Consider the following 20,146-nt stretch of genomic DNA (forward strand, 5'->3'; position numbering starts at 1 on the left):
ATCTGTACGAACATGGAAATATCCACACCGCTATCTGTATGAACATGGAAATAGCTACACCGCTATCTGTATGAACATGGAAATATCTACAGCACTATCTGTATGAACATGGAAATATCTACACCGCTATCTGAATGAACATGGATATATCTACACAGCCATCTGGAAGAACATGGAAATATCTACACCGCTATTTATATGAACATAGAAATATCTACACCGCTATCTGTGTAAACATGCATACATCTTCACCGCTATCTGTATAAACATGGAAATAACTACACCGCTATCTGTATGAACATGGAAACACCTACACTGCTATCTGTTTGAACATGGAAATAACTAAACCGCTATCTGCATGAAAATGGAAATATCTACACAGTTATCTGCATATACATGGAAATATCTACACAGCTATCTCTTTACACATGGAAATAACTACACCGCTATCTGTATGAACATGGAAATATCTACACCGGCATCTGTATGAACATGGAAATATCTGCACGGCCATCCTTATGAACATATAAATATCTACACCGCCATCTGTATTAAGAAGGAGATATCTACACCAATATCTGTATAAACATGGAAATATCTACACCGCTATCTGTATAAACATGGAAATATCTACACCGCTATCTTTATAAACATGGAAATATCTACACCGCTATCTGTATGAACATGGAAATAGCTACACCGCTATCTGTATGAACATGGAAATATCTACACCACTATCTGTATGAACATGGAAATATCTACACCGCTATCTGTTTGAACATGAAATACCTACACCGCTATCAGCATTAAAATGGAAATATCTACACAGCTATCTGCATATACATGGAAATATCTACAAAGCTATCTCTTTATAAATGGAAATAACTACACCACTATCTCTATAAACATGGAAATATCTACACCGCCATTTGTATGAACATATAAATATCTACACCGCCATCTGTTTTAAGATGGAGATATCCACACCGCTATCTGTATAAACTTGGAAATATCTACACCGCTATCTGTATAAACATGGAAATATCTACACCTCTATCTGTACGAACATGGAAATATCTACACAGCTATCTGTATGAACATGGAAATAGCTGCACCGCTATCTGTATGAACATGGAAATATCTACCCCACTATCTGTATGAACATGGAAATATCTACACCGCTATCTGTATGAACATGGATATATCTACACAGCCATCTGGATGAACATGGAAATATCTACACCGCTATCTGTATGAACATGGAAATATCTACACCGCTATCTGTGTAAAAATGAATACATCTTCACCTCTATCTGTAAAAACATGGATATACCTACACCGCTATCTGTATGAACATGGAAATATCTACACCGCTATCTGTTTGAACATGGAAATATCTAAACAGCTATCTGTATGAACATGGAAATATCTACACCGCTATCTGTTTGAACATGAAATACCTACACCGCTATCTGCATTAAAATGGAAATATCTACACAGCTATCTGCATATACATGGAAATATCTACAAAGCTATCTCTTTATACATGGAAATAACTACACCACTATCTCTATAAACATGGAAATATCTACACCGCCATTTGTATGAACATATAAATATCTACACCGCCATCTGTTTTAAGATGGAGATATCCACACCGCTATCTGGATGAACATGGAAATATCTACACCGCTATCTGTATAAACATGGAAATAGCACCGCTATCTATATGAACATGGAAATATCTACATCGCTATCTGTACGAACATGGAAATATCTACACCGCTATCTGTATGAACATGGAAATAGCTACACCGCTATCTGTATGAACATGGAAATATCTACAACACTATCTGTATGAACATGGAAATATCTACACCGCTATCTGTATGAACATGGATATATCTACACAGCCATCTGGATGAACATGGAAATATCTACACCGCTATCTGTGTAAACATGCGTACATGTTCACCGCTATCTGTATAAACATGGAAATATCTACACCGCTATCTGTATGAACATGGATATATCTACACAGCCATCTGGATGAACATGGAAATATCTACACCGCTATCTGTATGAACATGGAAATATCTACACCGCTATCTGTGTAAACATGCATACATCTTCACCGCTATCTACATAAACTTGGAAATATCTACACCGCTATCTGTATGAACATGGAAATATCTACACGGCCATCTGTGTAAACATGGAAATATCTACACCGCTATCTGTGTAAACATGGTAATATCTACAACGCCATCTCTTAAAACTTGGAAATATCTTCACCGTTATGTGTATAAACATGGAAATATCTTCACAGTCATCCGTATGAAATGGAAATATCTGCACTGCCGTCTATATAAACATGGAAATATCTACACCGCCATCTGTTTGAACATGAAAATATCTACACCGCCAACTCTATAAACATTGAAATACCTACACCGCTATCTGTATAAACATGGAAATATCTACACCGCTATCTGTTTAAACATGGAAATATCTACACCGCTATCTGTGTAAACATGGAAGTATCTACAGGGCTATCTCTATAAACATGGAAATATCTTCACTGCCATCTGTATGAACATGGAAATATCTACATCGTGATCTGTATAAACATGGAAATATCTACACTGCTGTCTCTATAAACATGGAAATATCTACAACGCTATCTGTATAAACATGGAAATATCTACACCGCTATCTGTATAAACATGGAAATATCTACACCGCTATCTCTATAACCATGGAAATATCTACACCGCTATCTGTATAAACATGGAAATATCCACACTGCTATCTGTATAGACATGGAAATATCTACACCGCTACCTGTATAAACATGGAAATATCAGCACCGCTATCTGTATGAACATGGAAATATCAGCCCCCCTATCTGTATGAACATGGAAATATCTACACCACTATCTGTATGAACATGGAAATATCTACACCGCTATCTGTATGAGCATGGAAATATCTTCACCGCCATCTGTATGAACATGGATATATCTACACAGCCATCTGGATGAACATGGAAACATCTACACCGCTATCTGTATGAACATGGAAATAGCTACACCGCTACCTGTATGAACATGGAAATATCTACACCACTATCTGTATGAACATGGAAATATCTACACCGCTATCTGTATGAACATGGAAATATCTTCACCGCCATCTGTATGAACATGGATATATCTACACAGCCATATGGATGAACATGGAAATATCTACACCGCTATCTGCATGAACATGGAAATAGCTACACCGCTATCTGTATGAACATGGAAATAGCTACACCGCCATCTGTATGAACATGGAAATATCTACACCGCCATCTGTATGAACTTATAAATATCTACACCGCCATCCGTATTAAGATGGAGATATCTACACCGCTATCTGTATAAACCTGGAAATATCTACACCGCTATCTGTATAAACATGGAAATATCCACACCGCTATCTGTATAAACATGGAAATATCCACACCGCTACCTGTATAAACATGGTAATAGCACCGCTATCTGTATGAACATGGAAATATCTACACCGCTATTTGTACGAACATGGAAATATCTACACCGCTATCTGTATGAACATGGAAATAGATACACCGCTATCTGTATGAACATGGAAATATCTACACCACTGTCTGTATGAACATGCAAATATCTACACCGCTATCTGTATGAACATGGATATAACTACACAGCCATCTGGATGAACATGGAAATATCTACACCGCTATCTGTGTAAACATGCGTACGTCTTCACCGCTATCTGTATAAACATGGAAATATCTACACCGCTATCTGTATGAAAATGGAAATATCTAAACCGCTATCTGTATGAAAATGGAAATATCTACACCGCTATCTGTATGAACATGGAACTATCTTCACCGCCATCTGTATGAACATGGATATATGTACACAGCCATCTGGATGAACATGGAAATATCTACACCGCTATCTGTATAAACATGGAAATATCTACACCGCTATCTGTATAAACATGGAATTATCTATACCGCTACCAGTATAAACATGGAAACATAAGCACCGCTATCTGAATGAACATGGAAATAGCTACACCGCCATCTGTATGAACATGGAAATATCTGCACCGCCATCTGTATGAACATATAAATATCTTCACCTCCATCTGTATTAAGATGGAGATATCTACACCGCAATCTGTATAAACCTGGAAATATCTACGCCGCTATCTGTATAAACATGGAAATATACACACCGCTATCTGTATAAACATGGAAATATCCACACCGCTACCTGTATACAAATGGAAATATCAGCACCGCTATCAGTATGAACATGGAAATATCTACACCGCTATCTGTACGAACATGGAAATATCTATACCGCTATCTGTATGAACATGGAAATAGCTACACCGCTATCTGTATGAACATGGAAATATCTACACCAATATCTGTATGAACATGGAAATATCTACACCGCTATCTGTATGAACATGGATATATCTACACAGCCATTTGGATGAACATTTAAATATCTACACCGCTATCTGTATGAACATGGAAATATCTACACCGCTATCTGTGTAAACTTGCATACATCTTCACCGCTATCTGTATAAACATGGAAATATCTACACCGCTATCTGTATGAACATGGAAATATCTACACCGCTATCTGTTTGAACATGGAAATATCTAAACCGCTATCTGCATGAAAATGGAAATATCTTCACAGCTATCTGCATGAAAATGGAAATATATTCACAGCTATCTGCATATACATGGAAATATCTACACAGCTATGTCTTTACACATGGAAATAACTACACCGCTATCTGTACGAACATAGAAATATCTACACCGCCATCTGTATGAACATGGAAATATCTGCACGGCCATCTGTATGAACATATAAATATCTACACCGCCATCTGTATTAAGATGGATATATCTACACCGCTATCTGTATAAACATGGAAATATCTACACCGCTATCTGTATAAACATGGAAATATCTACACCGCTATCTGTATAAACATGGAAATATCTACTCCGCTACCTGTATAAACATGGAAATATCAGCACCACTCTCTGTATGAACATAGAAATATCAGCCCCTCTATCTGTATGAACATGGAAACATCTACACCAGTATCTGTATGAACATGGAAATATCTACACCGCTATCCGTATGAACATGGAAATATCTTCACCGCCATCTGTATGAACATGGATATGTCTACACAGCCATCTGGATGAACATGGAAATATCTACACCGCTATTTGTATGAACATGGAAATAGCTACACCGCTACCTGTATGAATATGGAAATATCTACACCTCTATCTGTATGAACATGGAAATATCAACACCGCTATCTGTATGAACATGGAAATATCTTCACCGCCATCTGTATGAACATGGATATATCTACACAGCCATATGGATGAACATGGAAATATCTACACCGCTATCTTCATGAACATGGAAATAGCTACACCGCTATCTGTATGAACTTGCAAATAGCTACACCGCCATCTGTATGAACATGGAAATATCTGCACCACCATCTCTATGAACATATAAATATCTACACCGCCATCTGTATTAAGATCGAGATATCTACAACGCTACCTGTATAAACATGGAAATATCTACACCGCTATCTGTATAAACATGGAAATATCTACACCGCCATCTGTATGAACGTGGAAATGTCTAAACCACCATCTCTATAAACATGTAAATATCTACACCCCCCTCTGTAGGAACATGGAAATATCTACAACGCTATCGGTTTAAACATTGAAATATCTACACCGCTATCTGCCTAAAAGTGGAAATATCTACACTGCTATCTGCATAAACTTGGAAATATCTACACCGCTATCTGTGTAAAGATGGAAATATCTAAACCACCAACTGTAGGAACATGGAAATATCTACACGACTATCTCCATAAACATGGAAATATCTACACCGCTATCTGTATAAACATGGAAATATCTACACAGCCATCTGTAGGAACATGTAAATATCTACACCACTATCTCTATAAACATGGAAATATCTACACTGCTATCTGTATAAACATGGAAATATCTACACCGCTATCTGTGTAAACATGGAAAGATCTACGCCGCTATCTCTGAAAACATGGAAAGATCTACACCATTATGTGTATAAAGACGTAAATATCTCCACCGCTATCTGTATAAACATGGAAATATCTACACCGCTATCTCTATAACCATGGAAATATCTACACCGCTATCTGTATAAACATGGAAATATCCACACTGCTATCTGTATAGACATGGAAATATCTACACCGCTATCTGTGTAAACATGGAAATATCTACACTGCTATCTGTGTAAACATGGAAATATCTACAACGCCATCTCTTAAATCTTGGAAATATCTTCACCGTTATGTGTATAAACATGGAAATATCTTCACAGTCATCCGTATGAAATGGAAATATCTGCACTGCCGTCTATATAAACATGGAAATATCTACACCGCCATCTGTTTGAACATGAAAATATCTACACCGCCAACTCTATAAACATTGAAATACCTACACCGCTATCTGTATAAACATGGAAATATCTACACCGCTATCTGTTTAAACATGGAAATATCTACACCGCTATCTATGTAAACATGGAAGTATCTACAGGGCTATCTCTATAAACATGGAAATATCTTCACTGCCATCTGTATGAACATGGAAATATCTACATCGCGATCTGTATAAACATGGAAATATCTTCACTGCTGTCTCTATAAACATGGAAATATCTACAACGCTATCTGTATAAACATGGATATATCTACACCGCTATCTGTATAAACATGGAAATATCTACACCGCTATCTCTATAACCATGGAAATATCTACACCGCTATCTGTATAAACATGGAAATATCCACACTGCTATCTGTACAGACATGGAAATATCTACACCGCTACCTGTATAAACATGGAAATATCAGCACCGCTATCTGTATGAACATGGAAATATCAGCCCCCCTATCTGTATGAACATGGAAATATCTACACCACTATCTGTATGAACATGGAAATATCTACACCGCTATCTGTATGAGCATGGAAATATCTTCACCGCCATCTGTATGAACATGGATATATCTACACAGCCATCTGGATGAACATGGAAATATCTACACCGCTATCTGTATGAACATGGAAATAGCTACACCGCTACCTGTATGAACATGGAAATATCTACACCTCTATCTGTATGAACATGGAAATATCTACACCGCTATCTGTATGAACATGGAAATATCTTCACCGCCATCTGTATGAACATGGATATATCTACACAGCCATATGGATGAACATGGAAATATCTACACCGCTATCTGCATGAACATGGAAATAGCTACACCGCTATCTGTATGAACATGGAAATAGCTACACCGACATCTGAATGAACATGGAAATATCTGCACCGCCATCTGTATGAACTTATAAATATCTACACCGCCATCCGTATTAAGATGGAGATATCTACACCGCTATCTGTATAAACCTGGAAATATCTACGCCGCTATCTCTATAAACATGGAAATATCCACACCGCTATCTGTATAAGCATGGAAATATCCACACCGCTACCTGTATAAACATGGTAATAGCACCGCTATCTGTATGAACATGGAAATATCTACACCGCTATCTGTACGAACATGGAAATATCTACACCGCTATCTGTATGAACATGGAAATAGCTACACCGCAATCTGTATGAACATGGAAATATCTACACCACTATTTGTATGAACATGCAAATATCTACACCGCTATCTGTATGAAAATGGATATATCTACACAGCCATCTGGATGAACATGGAAATATCTACACCGCTATCTGTGTAAACATGCGTACATCTTCACCGCTATCTGTATAAACATGGAAATATCTACACCGCTATCTGTATGAACATGGAAATATCTAAACCGCTATCTGTATGAAAACGGAAATATCTACACCGCTATCTGTATGAACATGGAAATACCTTCACCGCCATCTGTATGAACATGGATATATCTACACAGCCATCTGGATGAACATGGAAATATCTACACCGCTATCTGTATAAACATGGAAATAGCACCGCTATCTATATGAACATGGAAATATCTACATCGCTATCTGTACGAACATGGAAATATCTACACCGCTATCTGTATGAACATGGAAATAGCTACACCGCTATCTGTATGAACATGGAAATATCTACAACACTATCTGTATGAACATGGAAATATCTACACCGCTATCTGTATGAACATGGATATATCTACACAGCCATCTGGATGAACATGGAAATATCTACACCGCTACCTGTATAAACATGGAAATATCAGCACAGCTACCTGTATAAACATGGAAATATCAGCACCGCTATCTGTATGAAAATGGAAATATCAACACAACTATCTGTATGAACATGGAAATATCTACACCGCTAGATGTATAAACATGGAATTATCTTCACTGCCGTCTGTATGAACATGGATATGTCTACACAGCCATCTGTATGAACACGGAAATATCTACACCGCTATCTGTATGAACATGGAAATAGCTACACCGCTATCTGTATGAACATGGAAATATCTGCACCGCCATCTGTATGAACATATAAATATCTACACCGCCATCTGTATTAACATGGAGATATCTACACCGCTATCTGTATAAACATGGAAATATCTACACCGCTATCTGTATAAACATGGAAATATCTACACCGCTATCTGTATAAACATGGATATATCTACACCGCTACCTGTATAAACACGGAAATAACAGCACCGCTATCTGTATTAACATGGAAATATCTACACCGCTATCTATATGAACCTGGAAATATCTACACCTCTATCTGTATGAACATGGAAATACCTACACCGCTATATGTATGAACATGGAAATATCTACACCGCTATCTGTTTGAACATGGAAATATCTACACCGCTGTCTGCATGAAAATGGAAATATCTACACAGCTATCTGCATATACATGGAAATATCTACACAGCTATCTCTTTACACATGGATATATCTACACCGCTATCTCTATAAACATGGAAATATCTACACCGCTATCTGTATGAACATGGAAATATCTGCACCGCCATCTGAATGAACATATAAATATCTACACCGCCATCTGTATTAAGAAGCAGATATCTACACCTCTATCTGTATAAACCTGGAAATATCTACACCGCTATCTGTATAAACATGGAAATATCTACACCGCTATCTGTATAAACATGGAAATATCTACACCGCTACCTGTATAAACATGGAAATATCAGCACAGCTATCTGTATGAACATGGAAATATCTACACCGATATCTGTTTGAAGTTGGAAATATCTAAGCCGCTATCTGCATGATAATGGAAATATCAACACAGCTACCTGCATATACATGGAAATATCTACACAGCTATCCCTTTACACATGGAAATAACTACACCGCTATCTGTATGAACATGGAAATATCTGCACCGCCATCTGTATGTACATAGAAATATCTACTCCACCATCTGTATTAAGATGGAGATATCTACACCGCTATCTGTATAAACATGGAAATATCTACACCGCTATCTGTATAAACATGGAAATATCTACACCGCTATTTGTATAAACATGGAAATATCTACACCGCTACCTGTATAAACATGGAAATATCAGCACCGCTATCTGTATGAACATGGAAATATCTGCACCGCTATCTGTATGAACATGGAAATATCTACACCGCTATCTGTATGAACATGGAAATATATTCACCGCCATCTGTATGTACATGGATATATCTACACAGCCATCTGTATGAACATGGAAATATCTACACCGCTATCTGTATGAACATGGAAATATCTACACCGCTATCTGTATGAACATGGAAATATCTTCACCGCAATCTGTATGAACATGGATATGTCTACACAGCCATCTGGATGAACATGGAAATATCTACACCGCGATCTGTATGAACATGGAAATATCTGCACCGCTATCTGTGAAAACTTGCATACGTTTCACCGCTATCTGTATAAACATGGAAATATCTACACCGCTGTCTGTGTAAACATGGAAATATCTACACCGCTATCTGTGTAAACATGGAAATATCTACACCGCTATCTCCACAAACATGGAAATATCTTCACTGCCATCTCTATAAACGTGGAAATATCTTCACAGCCATCTGCATAAAGATGGAAATATCTACAACGCCATCAGTATTAACATGGAAATATCTACACCGCCATCTGTATGAACATGGAAATATCTACACAGCCATCTGTATGAACATGGAAATATCTACACCGCCATCTGTATGAACATGCAAATATCTTCACTGCCACCTGTATGAAGATGGAAATATCAACAATGCCGTCTGAATGAACATGGAAATATCTACACTGATATCTGTATGAACTTGGAAATATCTACACCGCTATCTCTATATACATGGACATATCTACAGCATTATCTGTATAAGCATGGAAATAACTTCACCGCTATCTCTATAAACATGAATACATCTACACCGTTATCTGTATAAACATGGAAATATCTACACCGCTAACCGTGAAACTGGGAAATATCCACACCGCTATCTCTATAAACATGGAAATATCTACACCACTATCTCTACAATCATGGAAATATCTACAACACTACCCCCATAAACATGGAAATATATAGAGAGCAATGTGAATGAAATGGAAATATCTACACCGCTATCTCTATAAACATGGAAATATCTACACCGCCTTCTGTATGAACATGGAAATATCTACCCGCCATCTGTATAAACACAGAAATATTTATACCACCATCTCTATACACATGGAAATATCTACACCGCTATCTGTGTAAACATGGAAATATCTACACCGATATCTGTATGAACATGGAAATATCTACACCGCTATCTGTATAAACATGGAAATATCTACACCGCTATCTGTATAAAGATGTAAATATCTACACCGCTATCTTCATAAACATGGAAATATCTACATGGCCATCTGTATGAACATGGAAATATCTACACAGCCATCTGTATGAACATGGAAATATCTACACCGCCATCTGTTTGAACATGCAAATATCTTCACTGCCACCTGTATGAAGATGGAAATATCAACAACGCCATCTGTATGAACTTGGAAATATCTACACTGATATCTGTTTGAACTTGGAAATATCTACACCGCTATCTCTATAAACATGGACATATCTACAGCGTTATCTGAATAAGCATGGAAATAACTACACCGCTATCTCTATAAACATGAATATATCTACACCGTTATCTGTATAAACATGGAAATATCTACACTGCTATCCGTTAAACTGGGAAATATCCACACCGCTATCTCTATAAACACGGAAATATCTACACTGCTATCTGTATAAACATGGAAATATCTACACTGCTATCTGTATAACGAAGTAAATATCTACACCGCTATCTTCATAAACATGGAAATATCTACACCGCCATCTTAATAAACATGGAAATATCTACACTGCAATCTGTATGAACATGGAAATATCTACACTGCCATCTCTATAAACATGGAAATATCTACACCGTTCTCTGTATAACCATCGAAATATCTACACTGCTATCTGTCTAAACATGGAAATATCTACACCGCTATCTGTGTAAACATGGAAATATCTACACAGCTATCTCTAAAAACATGGAAATATCTACACCCCTATCTGTTTAAATATGGAAATATCTACACTGCAATGTCTATGAACATGGAAATATCTACACAGCCATCTGTATGAACATGGAAATGTCTAAACCGCCAGCTGTATAAACATGGAAATATCAACAATGCTATCTGCATAAAAGTGGAAATATCTCCACCGCTATCTGCATAAACTTGGAAATATCTACACCACTATCTGTGTAAACATTGAAATGGCTACACCACCAATTATAGGAACATGGAAATATCTACACAGCTATCTCTATAAGCATGGAAATATCTACAAAGCTATCTGTATAAAGATGGAAATATGTACACAGCCATCTGTAGGAACATGTAAATATCTACACCGTTATCTGTACACATGGAAATATCTACACCGCTATCTGTATAAAGATGGAAATATCTACTCCGCTATCTGTGTAAACATGGAAATATCTACATTGCTATCTGTGTAAACATGGAAATATATACACCGCTATCTCCATAAACATGGAAATACGTACACCACCATCTGTATGAACATGGAAATATCTACACCGTCATCTGTATGAACACGGAAATATCTACACCGACATCTGTAGGAACATGGAAATATCTACACCGCTATCTACACCGCCCTCTGTATGAACATGGAAATATCTACACCGCTATCTGAATGAACATGGAAATATCTAAACCGCTATCTGTATGAACATGGAAATATCTTCACCGTCACCAGTATGAACATGGATATATCTACACAGCCATCTGGATGAACATGGAAATATCTACACAGCCATCTGGATGAACATGGAAATATCTACACCGATATCTGTATGAACATGGAAATAGCTACACCGCTATCTGTATGAACATGGAAATATCTACACCAATATCTGTATGAACATGGAAATATCTACACCGCTATCTGTACGAACATGGAAATATCTTCACCGCCATCTGTATGAACATGGATATATCTACACAGCCATCTGGATGAACATGGAAATATCTACACCGCTATCAGTATGAACATGGAAATATCTACACCGCTATCTGTTTGAACATGGAAATATCTACACCGCTATCTGCATGAAAATGGAAATATCTACACAGCTATCTCCATATACATGGAAATATCTACAAAGCTATGTCTTTACACATGGAAATAACGACACCACTATCTCTATAAACATGGAAATATCTACACCACCATCTGTATGAACATGGAAATATCTGCACCGCCATCTGTATGAACATATAAATATCTACACCGCCATCTGTATTAAGATGGAGATATCTACACTGCTATCTGTATAAACTTGGAAATATCTACACCGCTATCTGTATAAACATGGAAATATCTACACGACTACCTGTATAAACATGGAAATATCAGCACAGCTATCTGTATGAACATGGAAATATCAGCCCCTCTATCTGTATGAACATGGAAATATCTACACCACTATCTGTATGAACATGGAAATATCTACACCGCTATCTGTATGAACATGGAATTATCTTCACCGCCATCTGTATGAACATGGATATGTCTACACAGCCATCTGGATGAACATGGAAATATCTACACCGCTATCTGTATGAACATGGAAATAGGTACACCGCTATCTGTATGAACATGGAAATATCTACACCACTATCTGTATGAACATGGAAATATCTACACCGCTATCAGTATGAACATGGAAATATATTCACCGCCATCTGTATGAACATGGATATATCTACACAGCCATCTGGATGAACATGGAAATATCTACAACACTATCTGTATAAACATGGAAATATCTACACCGCTATCTGTATAAACATGGAAATATTTACACCGCTACCTGTATAAACATGGAAATATAAGCACCGCTATATGTATGAACAAAGAAATATCTACACCGCTATCTGTATGAACATGGAAATATCTACACCGCTATCTGTATGAGCATGGAAATAGCTACACCGCTATCTGTATGAACATGGAAATATCTACAGCACTATCTGTAGGAACATGGAAATATCTACACCGCTATCTGAATGAACATGGATATATCTACACAGACATCTGGATGAACATGGAAATATCTACACCGCTATCTGTATGAACATGGAAATATCTACACCGCTATCTGTGTAAACATGCGTACATCTTCACCGCTATCTGTATAAACATGGAAATAACTACACCGCTATCTGTATGAACATGGATATATCTACACAGCCATCTGGATGAACATGGAAATATCTACACCGCTATCTGTATGAACATGGAAATGTCTTCACCGCTATCTGTGTAAACATGAATATATCTTCACCTCTATCTGTAAAAACATGGATATACCTACACCGCTATCTGTATGAACATGGAAATATCTACACCGCTATCTGTTTGAACATGGAAATATCTAAACCGCTATCTGTATGAATATGGAAATATCTACACCGCTCTCTGTTTGAACATGAAATACCTACACCGCTATCTGCATTAAAATGGAAATATCTACACAGCTATCTGCATATACATGGAAATATCTACAAAGCTATCTCTTTATACATGGAAATAACTACACCACTATCTCTATAAACATGGAAATATCTACACCGCCATTTGTATGAACATATAAATATCTACACCGCCATCTGTTTTAAGATGGAGATATCCACACCGCTATCTGGATGAACATGGAAATATCTACACCGCTATCTGTATAAACATGGAAATAGCACCGCTATCTATATGAACATGGAAATATCTACATCGCTATCTGTACGAACATGGAAATATCTACACCGCTATCAGTGTAAACATGCTTACATCTTCACTGCTATCTGTATAAACATGGGAATATCTACTCCGCTATCTGTTTGAACATGGAAATATCTACACCGCTATCTGCATGAAAATGGAAATATCTACACAGCTATCTGCATATACATGGATATACCTAAAAAGCTATCTCTTTACACATGGAAATAACTACACCACTATCTCTATAAACATGGAAATATCTACACTGCCATCTGTATGAACATGGAAATATCTGCACCGCCATCTGTATTAAGATATAAATATCTACACCGCTATCTGTATAAACTTGGAAATATCTACACCGCTATCTGCATAAAAATGGAAATATCTACATCGCTATCTGTATAAACATGGAAATATCTACACCGCTACCTGAATAAACATGGAAATATAAGCATCGCTATCTGTATCAACATGGAAATATCTACACCGCTATCTGTATGATCATGGAAATATCTACACCGCTATCTGTATGAACATGGAAATAGCTGCACTGCTATCTGTATGAACACGGAAATATCTACAGCACTATCTGTATGAACATGGAAATATCTACACCGCTATCTGTATGAACATGGATATAACTACACAGCCATCTGGATGAACATGGAAATATCTACACCGCTATCTGTTTGAACATGGAAATATCTACACCGCTATCTGTGTAAACATGCATACATCTTCACCGCTATCTGTATAAACATGGATATATCTACACCGCTATCTGTATGAACATGGAAATATCTACACCAATATCTGTTTGAACATGGAAATATCTAAACCGCTATCTGCATGAAAATGGAAATATCTACACAGCAATCTGCATATACATGGAAATATCTACTCAGCTATCTCTTTACACATGGAAATAACTACACCGCTATCTGTATGAACATGGAAATATCTACACCGCTATCTGTACGAACATGGAAATATCTACACCGATGTCTGTATGAACATGGAAATATCTACACCGCTATCTGTATGAACATGGATATATCTACACAGCCATCTGTATGAACATGGAAATTTCTACACCGCTATCTGTATGAACATGGAAATATCTTCACCGCAATCTCTATGAACATGGATATATCTACACAGCCATCTAGATGAACATGCAAATATCTACACCGCTATCTGTATGAACATGGAAATATCTACACCGCTATCAGTGTAAACATGCTTACATCTTCACTGCTATCTGTATAAACATGGGAATATCTACTCCGCTATCTGTTTGAACATGGAAATATCTACACCGCTATCTGCATGAAAATGGAAATATCTACACAGCTATCAGCATATACATGGATATACCTACAAAGCTATCTCTTTACACATGGAAATAACTACACCACTATCTCTATAAACATGGAAATATCTACACTGCCATCTGTATGAACATGGAAATATCTGCACAGCCATCTGTATTAAGATATAAATATCTACACCGCTATCTGTATAAACTTGGAAATATCTACACCGCTATCTGCATAAAAATGGAAATATCTACATCGCTATCTGTATAAACATGGAAATATCTACACCGCTACCTGAATAAACATGGAAATATAAGCACCGCTATCTGTATCAACATGGAAATATCTACACCGCTATCTGTATGATCATGGAAATATCTACACTGTTATCTGTATGAACATGGAAATAGCTGCACTGCTATCTGTATGAACACGGAAATATCTACAGCACTATCTGTATGAACATGGAAATATCTACACCGCTATCTGTATGAACATGGATATAACTACACAGCCATCTGGATGAACATGGAAATATCTACACCGCTATCTGTTTGAACATGGAAATATCTACACCGCTATCTGTGTAAACATGCATACATCTTCACCGCTATCTGTATAAACATGGATATATCTACACCGCTATCTGTATGAACATGGAAATATCTACACCAATATCTGTTTGAACATGGAAATATCTAAACCGCTATCTGCATGAAAATGGAAATATCTACACAGCAATCTGCATATACATGGAAATATCTACTCAGCTATCTCTTTACACATGGAAATAACTACACCGCTATCTGTATGAACATGGAAATAGCCACACCGCTATCTGTATGAACATGGAAATAGCTACACCACTATCTGTATGAACATGGAAATATCTACACCGCTATCTGTATGAACATGGATATAACTACACAGCCATCTGGATGAACATTTAAATATCTACACCGCTATCTGTATGAACATGGAAATATCTACACCGCTATATGTGTAAACTTGCATACATCTTCACCGCTATCTGTATAAACATGGAAATATCTACACCGCTATCTGTATGAACATGGAAATATCTACACCGCTATCTGTTTGAACATGGAAATATCTAAACCGCTATCTGCATGAAAATGGAAATATCTACACAGCTATCTGCATATACATGGAAATATCTACACAGCTATCTCTTTACAAATGGAAATAACTACACCGCTATCTGTATGAACATGGAAATATCTACACCGCCATCTGTATGAACATGGAAATATCTGCACGGCCATCTGTATGAACATATAAATATCTACCCAGCCATCTGTATTAAGATGGAGATATCTACACCGCTATCTGTATGAACTTGGAAATATCTACACTGCTATCTGTATGAACATGGACATATCTTCACTGCCATCTGTGTGAACATGGATATATCTACACAGCCATATGGGTGAACATGGAAATATCTACACCGGTATCTGCATGAACATGGAAAAATCTACACCGCTATCTGTATGAACATGGAAATAGCTACACCGCCATCTGTATGAACATGGAAATATCTGCACCGCCATCTGTATGAACATATAAATATCTACACCTCCATCTGTATTAAGATGGAGATATCTACACTGCTATCTGTATAAACCTGGAAATATCTACGCCGCTATCTGTATAAACATGGAAATATCCACACCGCTATCTGTATAAACATGGAAATATCCACACCGATACCTGTATACACATGGAAATATCAGCACCGCTATCAGTATGAACATGGAAATATCTACACCGCTATCTGTACGAACATGGAAATATCTACACCGATGTCTGTATGAACATGGAAATATCTTCACCGCCATCTGTATGAACATGGATATATCTACACAGCCATCTGTATGAACATGGAAATATCTACACCGCTATCTGTATGAACATGGAAATATCTTCACCGCCATCTCTATGAACATGGATATATCTACACAGCCATCTAGATGAACATGCAAATATCTACACCGCTATCTGTATGAACATGGAAATATCTACACCGCTATCAGTGTAAACATGCTTACATCTTCACTGCTATCTGTATAAACATGGAAATATCTACTCCGCTATCTGTTTGAACATGGAAATATCTACACCGCTATCTGCATGAAAATGGAAATATCTACACAGCTATCTGCATATACATGGATATACCTACAAAGCTATCTCTTTACACATGGAAATAACTACACCACTATCTCTATAAACATGGAAATATCTACACTGCCATCTGTATGAACATGGAAATATCTGCACCGCCATCTGTATTAAGATATAAATATCTACACCGCTATCTGTATAAACTTGGAAATATCTACACCGCTATCTGCATAAAAATGGAAATATCTACATCGCTATCTGTATAAACATGGAAATATCTACACCGCTACCTGAATAAACATGGAAATATAAGCACCGCTATCTGTATCAACATGGAAATATCTACACCGCTATCTGTATGATCATGGAAATATCTACACCGCTATCTGTATGAACATGGAAATAGCTGCACTGCTATCTGTATGAACACGGAAATATCTACAGCACTATCTGTATGAACATGGAAATATCTACACCGCTATCTGTATGAACATGGATATAACTACACAGCCATCTGGATGAACATGGAAATATCTACACCGCTATCTGTTTGAACATGGAAATATCTACACCGCTATCTGTGTAAACATGCATACATCTTCACCGCTATCTGTATAAACATGGATATATCTACACCGCTATCTGTATGAACATGGAAATATCTACACCAATATCTGTTTGAACATGGAAATATCTAAACCGCTATCTGCATGAAAATGGAAATATCTACACAGCAATCTGCATATACATGGAAATATCTACTCAGCTATCTCTTTACAAATGGAAATAACTACACCGCTATCTGTATGAACATGGAAATAGCTACACCGCTATCTGAATGAACATGGAAATAGCTACACCACTATCTGTATGAACATGGAAATATCTACACCGCTATCTGTATGAACATGGATATAACTACACAGCCATCTGGATGAACATTTAAATATCTACACCGCTATCTGTATGAACATGGAAATATCTACACCGCTATATGTGTAAACTTGCATACATCTTCACCGCTATCTGTATAAACATGGAAATATCTACACCGCTATCTGTATGAACATGGAAATATCTACACCGCTATCTGTTTGAACATGGAAATATCTAAACCGCTATCTGCATGAAAATGGAAATATCTACACAGCTATCTGCATATACATGGAAATATCTACACAGCTATCTCTTTACAAATGGAAATAACTACACCGCTCTCTGTATGAACATGGAAATATCTACACCGCAATCTGTATGAACATGGAAATATCTGCACGGCCATCTGTATGAACATATAAATATCTACACAGCCATCTGTATTAAGATGGAGATATCTACACCGCTATCTGTATGAACATGGAAATATCTACACTGCTATCTGTATAAGCATGGAAATATCTACACCGCTATCTTTATGAAGATGGAAATATCTACACCGCCATCAGTTTGAACATGAAAATATCTACACCGCCAACTCTATAAACATTGAAATATCTACACCGCTATCTGTATAAACATGGAAATATCTACACCACTATCTGTGTAAACATGGAAATATCTACACCGCTATCTGTGTAAATATGGAAGTATCTACACGGCTATCTCCATAAACATGGAAATATATTCACCGCCATCTGTATGAACATGGAAATGTCTACATCGCCATCTGTATAAACATGGAACTATCTACACTGCTGTCTCTATAAACATGGAAATATCTACAACGCTATCTGTATATACATGGAAATATCTACACCGCCATCTGTATAAACATGGAAATATCTACACCGCCATCTGTATGAACATGGAAATGCCCAAACCGCCAACTCTATAAACATGGAAATATCTACAGCGCCTTGTGTAGGAACATGGAAATATCTACACCACTTTCTGTTTAAACATGGAAATATCTACACCGCTATCTGCATAAAAGTGGAAATATCTACACCGCTATCAGCATAAACTTGGAAATATCTACACCGCTATCTGAGTAAACATGGAAATATCTACCCCACCAACTGTAGGAACATGGAAATACCTGCACCGCTATCTCCATAATCATGGGAATATCTACACCGCTATCTGTATAAACATGGAAATACCTACACAGCCA

The sequence above is a fragment of the Gorilla gorilla genome, chromosome 11 (assembly GCF_029281585.2).
Source record: "Gorilla gorilla gorilla isolate KB3781 chromosome 11, NHGRI_mGorGor1-v2.1_pri, whole genome shotgun sequence".
NCBI classification, from domain to species: domain Eukaryota; kingdom Metazoa; phylum Chordata; class Mammalia; order Primates; family Hominidae; genus Gorilla; species Gorilla gorilla.